Source organism: Mus caroli, chromosome X, assembly GCF_900094665.2.
Source record: "Mus caroli chromosome X, CAROLI_EIJ_v1.1, whole genome shotgun sequence".
NCBI lineage: Eukaryota > Metazoa > Chordata > Mammalia > Rodentia > Muridae > Mus > Mus caroli.
The window spans coordinates 90,819,898-90,827,778 of record NC_034589.1 but is presented as its reverse complement, the minus strand read 5'-3'; positions in this window follow the sequence as shown (position 1 = coordinate 90,827,778).

Sequence of the window (7,881 nt, the reverse complement as noted above, 5' to 3'; positions counted from 1 at the left end):
GGATATGGGGGACTTTTGGGATAGCATTGGAAATGTAATTGAGGAAAATACGTAATAAAAAATATTAAATATTTAAAAAAAAAAGAAAGCTGGATCATGTTCCCACTGAGGCAAGACAAGATAGCCCAGTTAGGGGAACATGATCCAGAGGCATGCAACAAAGTCAGGGACAACCCTGCTCCAGTTGTTGGAAAAGCCACATGAAGACTAAGCTGCACATCTGCTAAGTATGTTCAGGGAGTGTGGAAAGGGGCCAGGTCCAGTTTATTATGTATGCTCTTTGGCTAGTGGTTCAGTCTCTGGGATTTCCCAAGGGTCCAAGTTAGTTGACTCTGTTAGTCTTCATGTAGAGTCCCTAACCCCTCCAGATCCCTCAATCCTTCCTCCAACTCTTCTACAAGACTCTCTGAACCCTGTCTAATGTTTGGCTGTGGGTATTTGAATCTGTTTCAGTCAGCTGCTGGGTGGAGCCTGTCAGAGGACAGTCATGCTAGGCTCCTGTCTGTAAGCATAATACAGTATCATTAATAGTGTCGGGGATTGGTGCTTGCCCATGGGATGAGTCTCAAGTTGGACCAGTCATTGGTTAGTCATTCCCTCAGTCTATACTCCATTTTTGTTCCTGCACTTCTTTTTTTTTTTTTTAAGATTTATTTATTTATTATAAGTACACTGTAGCTGTCTTCAGACACTCCAGAAGAGGGCGCCAGATCTCGTTACGGATGGTTGTGAGCCACCTTGTGGTTGCTGGGATTTGAACTCTGGACCTTCGGAAGAGCAGTCGGGTGCTCTTACCCACTGAGCCATCTCACCAGCCCCCCTGCACTTCTTTTAGGCAGGAAATATTTTGGGTCAAATGTTTTGTGGCAGGTTCCATATACTCACTGCTAGGATTTTCAACTAGAGTCACTCTCACAGACACCTTGGTGCCTCCCCATCCCAGACCTCTGGTACACCCTAGAAATGGCCCCTACCCACCTGCATACCTCCCATTTCCATTCACTCTTCTGGTCTTTCTCCCTGGCTTTACCTACCTGCTTCCTACCCCAACCCTGTTTCCCTTCCTATACCCTCTCCCACCTAGTTTCCTCCTTCCATCCACCATGATGACTATTTTATTTCCGTTTCTGAGTGGGATTCAAGCATCTCCCTTAGATCCTCCTTGTTCTTTACCTTCTTTGAGTCTGTGGAATGTAATGTGGGTATCCTCTATGTTCTGGCTAGTTTTGTGTCAACTTGACACAGGCTGGAGTTATCACAGAGAAAGGAGCTTCAGTTGGGGAAATGCTTCCACCAGATCCAGCTGTAAGGCATTTTCTCAATTAGTGATCAAGGGAGAAAGGCCCCTTGTGGGTGGGACCATCTTTGGACTGGTAGTCTTGTGTTCGATAAGAGAGCAGGCTGAGCAAGCTAGGGGAAGCAAGCCAGTAAAGAACATCTCTCCATGGCCTCTGCATCAACTCCTGCTTCCTGACCTGCTTGAGTTCCAGTATGACTTCAGCAGTATGGAAGTTTAAGCTAAATAAACCCTTTCCTCCCCAACTTGCTTCATGGTCATGATGTTTTGTACAGGAATAGAAACCCTGACTAAGACACTCTACTTTATGTCTAATATCCACTTATAAGTGAGTGCATTCCATGCATCCTCTTGGGTTTGGGTTTAAATTTTTTAACTCACAATATTTCTCCCTCTTCCTACATTTTACATACTGGATATTCTACAGCCCCTCCAATTAATTTGTTTTAGCTATATTGTGATATGGTATATTTCCTAATGAGTTTTCATACCCTCTTCCTTTGTGACTAGCCTCCTCTCCCTGCACATTTTCTAATTCTCCTCATACTCCAGTGCCTCTGCTTGGTTGAGCCTTCACACCTAGAAAAATTCACTTCTCTGGTTTTGTCCATAAGGTTAATTAGATGACTGTTAGTAATTCACAAAACTGTTAGTAATTTGTACCCTTGGGCTGTAGCTTGCCCTGTGGATCACTGTTGTGGTTTGTAGGCTTTAGAGTTGAATAGAACTATGGACTGCTTTTCTAACATGGCACCTTGTTTCTGATACTGAGCCCTAGTGCTAAAGTAGGAGGTTTCCATGACAATTCTAAGTCTTACAAGTCCTCTATCTGAAGTGTGTGGTGTTTTTAACAATATGGGCTTGCTTTCAAGTTTTAAAAGGCAACCAAGGGTAACAGCAACAGCCTGTATTATTTTGTGAGGTTCCTGACCTCCTCTGACTAAAGACTACTCAGAGACATTTCCATGTCTGGCTCTGGAAATTTCAATAGATTGTCTATGAAACTTAGGGGTAGAATTATCATTCCCCGTGATATAAGATGTAATTTGTTTAAGTGTGCATGCATGTGTATATGTACATATACTTGTAATATATATTATATATGAAAACAAAATGATGCTTTCTTACGGCTTTTTTAAGCCTTCTTAGTGCCATTTGTCACTCCTTCCTCCTTCTTTCCTGTATCCCCCAAGATAAAGACACCCCCCATTTTTCTTGTTTCCCACTTCACAGCACCTATGTCCTATGAGCTCCCTGTTTAGAATTCTTTCCACCACCCCATAATAGTCCATTTTTACTGTGTGTTTTCTTCGGTTACTCCGTGTTATATACTCAAATCTATAAATTTAGAACTACAATCCACAAATTAGATTCTGTGCCAGTTGTTTTTTCTGGGTCTGGTTTAACTTCACCAAATATGGTATTTTCTAGTTCCATCCATTTACCTGCAAATTTCTTGACTTAATTTTTCTTTAGAGATGAATACTATTGTATTGTACATATATACTACATTTTCATTATCCATGTATCAGTTAAAGGATAGTTGTTTCCATTTCCTAGATGCTGTAGATAGAACAGCAATGGACTTGGATGATCAAATATATGTAGAGTAGTACATGGAGTCCTTTAGGCGTATGTCAAGGAGTGGGATAGCTGGGTTATGTGATATATTTGTTTTTAGCTTTTTGGATATTTTTCATGCTGATTTCCAGAGTGTCTGCACCATTTTCCAATCATATCAACAATGAATGAGAGTTCCCTGTTCCTCACATTCTCTGCAAAATTTGTTTTCAGTTACTTTCTTGTCCTTAGCTATTCTGACTGTTTTGTAGCTAAATATATTTAGCACCTTTTAGCCATTGATAACTCCCTTTAGTTAAGTATTATCTTTCAATGGGGTTGTTTCCTTGATTCTTATGGGGTTTTGACTCTATTCTTTTGTCAGATATATAGTTAAGGAAGGAAAACATTTCTTATGGAAAAGAAATTCAGTTACATAAGGAGATATAACATCCCACAAATTAAAAACATATCCATATTAAAGCATAGTTAAATATACTTTAACATTAATCTTGTTTTTATGTTAATTTGCCATAAAACATGTTTTATTCATGTATATTACACACATATATTATTTTACTCTATTCTTATTCACACCCCCCCCACTTATTGCCATCACTTATTACTCAGACCACTATCTTCTTCATACTCTCTGCCTCCAAATAGTTCCTCAATCTGTTTCTATGTCATATGTATTCTGATACTTATTTTCCCTCATTGTCTCCTCACTTTATACATCAGAGTAGGTAGGTAGATAGACAGGTATGTAGGTAGATGATAATGATAGATAGATAGATAGATAGATAGATAGATAGATAGATAGATAGATAGGCAAAGAAACAGGGGCACAGAGATTGCACATGGTAGAGAACTTTTTTGCCTTATTGAGTCTAATTTCACTAAGGTATTGGTCTACAGATTCAACCATTAATTTTTAGATGCTATTATTTGCTTTTCTTTATCACTGCATTAAATTAAATGTGATTGTGCACCATATTTTGTGTCATTTTTCATGGGCATAGAGGCTGAATCTTTGTCTTAGGTATTATGAATACTTCAAAGATGAATATGAATTACAAGATTACAGTGTTTATTAAGCCACTAAGAAAGTGTTATTTACTTCAATGTTCAACAACATAAGTCATGAAAGAAGTAGCAATCAAAACTACTTGGTGGTTTTATCTTACACACAGCAGACTGGTTAATATCAATAAAGCAAGTAACAGCTCACACTGGCAAGGATGTGGAGTAAGGGGAACACTCATCCTTTGCTGGCAGGAATGCAAACTTGTACAGACACTATGAAAATGAGTGTGGTGATTCCTCAGGAAGTTGGGAAGTGATCTACCTAAAGGTACAGCTAAACCACTCTTGGGTATATACCCAAAAGACACTTCATCCAATCACAGAGACAATTTCTCAACCATGTTCATCTCTGCTATCTATTCTTAATATCCAGAAACTTGAAGCAACCAAGATGTCCCTCAACAGAAGAATAGATAAAGAAAATGTGATATATTTACAAGAATAGATAAAGAAAATGTGATATATTTACAAAGTGAATATTCAGCTATAAAAAAGAAATAAAATTATGAAATTCACAGGCAAATGGATGGAAAATCATCCTGAGAGAAGTATCACAGATCCAGAAAGACAAATCAGTTATATGTGGATATTAACTTTTAAGTCAATGAAAACCAAGCTGCAATCTAAACAACCACAGAGGCTATATATAGAGTAAGGGATCAAGGATTACAGATAGATTTTCCCCAGGAAAGTGAAATAGAATAGATAGTTTGGGGTGGGGGAACCGGAAGTAGGATTGAGTTGGGAGGGAGGAAAGGAAATGGCAATCAGGGAGGGCATACAATGAGAGACAACTAAAAGTAAGGGCCATTTGAGGAATAATATGGAAACCTAATACAGTAGAAGCTTCCCAAAATCTGTACACATATAAATATGATCTAAATGAAATAGCCATATAATGGGGAAGACAGAGCCCCAACTGGTCATCTCTTGACATCAGATGAAGCTTCCAGTCGTGGGACTGGGTTACATCCAATTTAGTTATTGACAAAAAGTGTTCCATGGGAATTCCCAAACAACCCAGGCTACAAACTGTTGATAAGGCTCCATTGCTGAAGACAACACCTACACAACTCATTAAGTATGGAGAAGTATAACTGGTGCCTACATAGAGCATTACTCCTGACATTCTAGCCTTTAGTATGAGAAGATTTACTCTGCATACTACCAAGGAAGAAACATCAACACTGAAACTACCAGCCACAGAAAGAAAGAAACTGTTCTTGAAGAGTTCTTGCTTGCTTGTTTGCTTGCTTGCTTGCTTGCTTGCTTGCTTGCTTGCTTTACATCTCAAAATGTTGTCTTAGAAAGATTATAACAATTTAAAGTAGTCCATTGGAAGTATTAACTAGAAGGCTTTGATAAAATTTATTTTCTTTCATTGGATTCCAAAGTAGGAAGAGGCAACTGCTAGATTTAGTTGTTATATGAGTCATATATAGTAAACACCATCTGTTATAAGATTTTACTTCCACTCATGATTCAACAGTTTTGCCACATAATGAATTTAAGACCTTTTTTTTTCTTGGTACCTGTGTTGGCTAGTTTTTTGTTAACTTGACACATGCTAAAGTTACCTGAAAGGTGGAATTTCAGTTGAGAAAATGCTTCCATAAGATCCAGCTGCAAGGCATTTTCCTAATTAATGATTGATGGAGGAGGTCCATTGTGGATGGTGCCACCCCTGGGCTGGTGGTCCTGGGTTCTATAAGAAAGAAAACTGAAATCGCCAAGAGTAATAAGCCAGGAAGCAGCACCCCTTTGTGGTCTCTGTATCACTCCCTCCAGGCTCCTGACCTGTTTGAGTTCCTGTCCTGACTTCCCTGAATGATGGAGTATTACCTGAAAGTGTAAGCCACATAAGCCTTTTTCTCTACAACTTGCTTTTGGTCAATGTTTCATTACAGCAATAGAAAACCTAAAATTGTAACAATAACCAAACAATCAGGAACAAAAGTGCTGGTGATTTCTTCAACCCTAAGAACTTTAATGACCCCTATCAAATCTTCATTGGTTGTTACTTTGCTTTTTTCACTTGCCCTGTCTGGAGCCCAGTTTTCATCCTCTTGCTGTACTTCTACAATTGCATGATTTTTTTTCCATAGGAGTGCAGTTCTGATTTTGCTATTATGTCAACAAGACCATTTTTTTCCACTTTAGTCAGCAGCATGCTATCTGGGTGTGCTTGCATTTCCCAACAACCTTGTCATGAGCTTGGCAGTCATATCTCACTAGAATATAGTGATTAACAAGAAAATCAAATAGATACTGTGAAGTACATGAAGCCATGAGACCATTATTTGTGAAATAATGCTAATAGAACTATGAATTTATGTGTAAAACAGCAGAAAAATTTGAGGAAATAGAAGAGTATCTTGATGACAATCTATAAATCTTGGAAATTTGACCAATGGCACCTAAACTAAACAAACTTAACTAAACTTAAACTTAAATTAACAAAACTTTGTTAAGATTTTATGATGCTCAATAAGCATCTTTTGTCTGGATTTCTTTCCATTTTGTCCCTCCTTTCCTCATTCCTTCCCTCTCCCCCTGCTTCCCATACTTCTTTCCGTCCTTTCCTTTGTTTCTGATGAAGTCTTGTCACATGGCCCTGGTTAGATTAAGTTTCATGTGTAGCTCAGATCTCAAACCCATGATCTTCCTGCCTCAGCTTCTCAATTGGCAAGATTACAGTCATGAAATACTGTCTCAGACTGGCATTTCTCTTTAGTAGCTAGATTGTAAATAATCTCTCTCCTTTGTACTTCTGGATGACTTAGTGTATATTACAAAATACTTAATATATATGCAGCCAAGAAGTCTAGTTTACTTTTATATGTTTATTCTGGATTCTGAGTTTACTATTAGTGGGACTATGTTACATTCACATTTATATAGAATACATATTCTAGTCATCAGTTTTAGAAATTAGAAAATATTTGGAAGGATAACTGTAGGGACCTGAGTGAGCTGTATCGGCAAAGTGCTTGAGGTACAAGTATGAACACCAGAGCTTGATCACAGAATCCATTTTTGTTTTGTTTTATTAAAAAAAAACTGGTTTTAATGGTGTAGATTTGTAAGTCCAGAGATAGGAGGATCTATGTAACTCACTGACCAGCCAGTCCTTTCTACTACTCAGTGAGTACAGGTAATGAACAATGTTGTCTCAAAAATAATAATAATAATAATAATAATAATAATAATAATAATAATACACAAGAGGGATATCATCTAAACAAAAGATATTATGTTGACTTTTGGCCTCCACATGCATATGCACACCTGTATATACACCCTCATACCTATGCACCCAGGCACACATGAATACACCTCACCATATAGACACAGTAATTCTCTGCTGTCTTATTCCTTAGAATGTGTATCCTTTAAACATTTATCTGATTGTTTAATTCCTACTTAGGTACTACAAAAAGGTAAGGGAAGCACAACACATAAAAATGGTCACCCATTCATCATCCATTCAATAAATATGTTATTCAACTCTCAGCAAAGCACCATCCTTAACACTTAGGGCATATTACAAAATACTGTAAAGTTATTCCATCATGGAACTTACATTCTATCAACCAATAAAAATGAGAAGCAAGCTATGGTACTTAGGATATAGATTAGTGATAAAGCATGGTTCAGCATTCTCAAGGTACCAGGTTCAGTCTCTAGCACCAAATATTAAAAGAGAAGTAAATTATATTTCCCACTCTTACCTGATTTTCCACTAAAATTCTGAGATATTTAATTCCATGTTTAAAGTGTTTAGATTGCAAATAGATTATGAAGACTAATTGTTAGTGAAGTTAAGAAAACCTAAAGATTTACACAAGGGAGAACTACTCAGCTATTAAAAGGAATGAATTTATGAAATTGCTAGGCAAATGGTTGGACGTGGAGGGCATCATCCTGAGTGAGGTAAC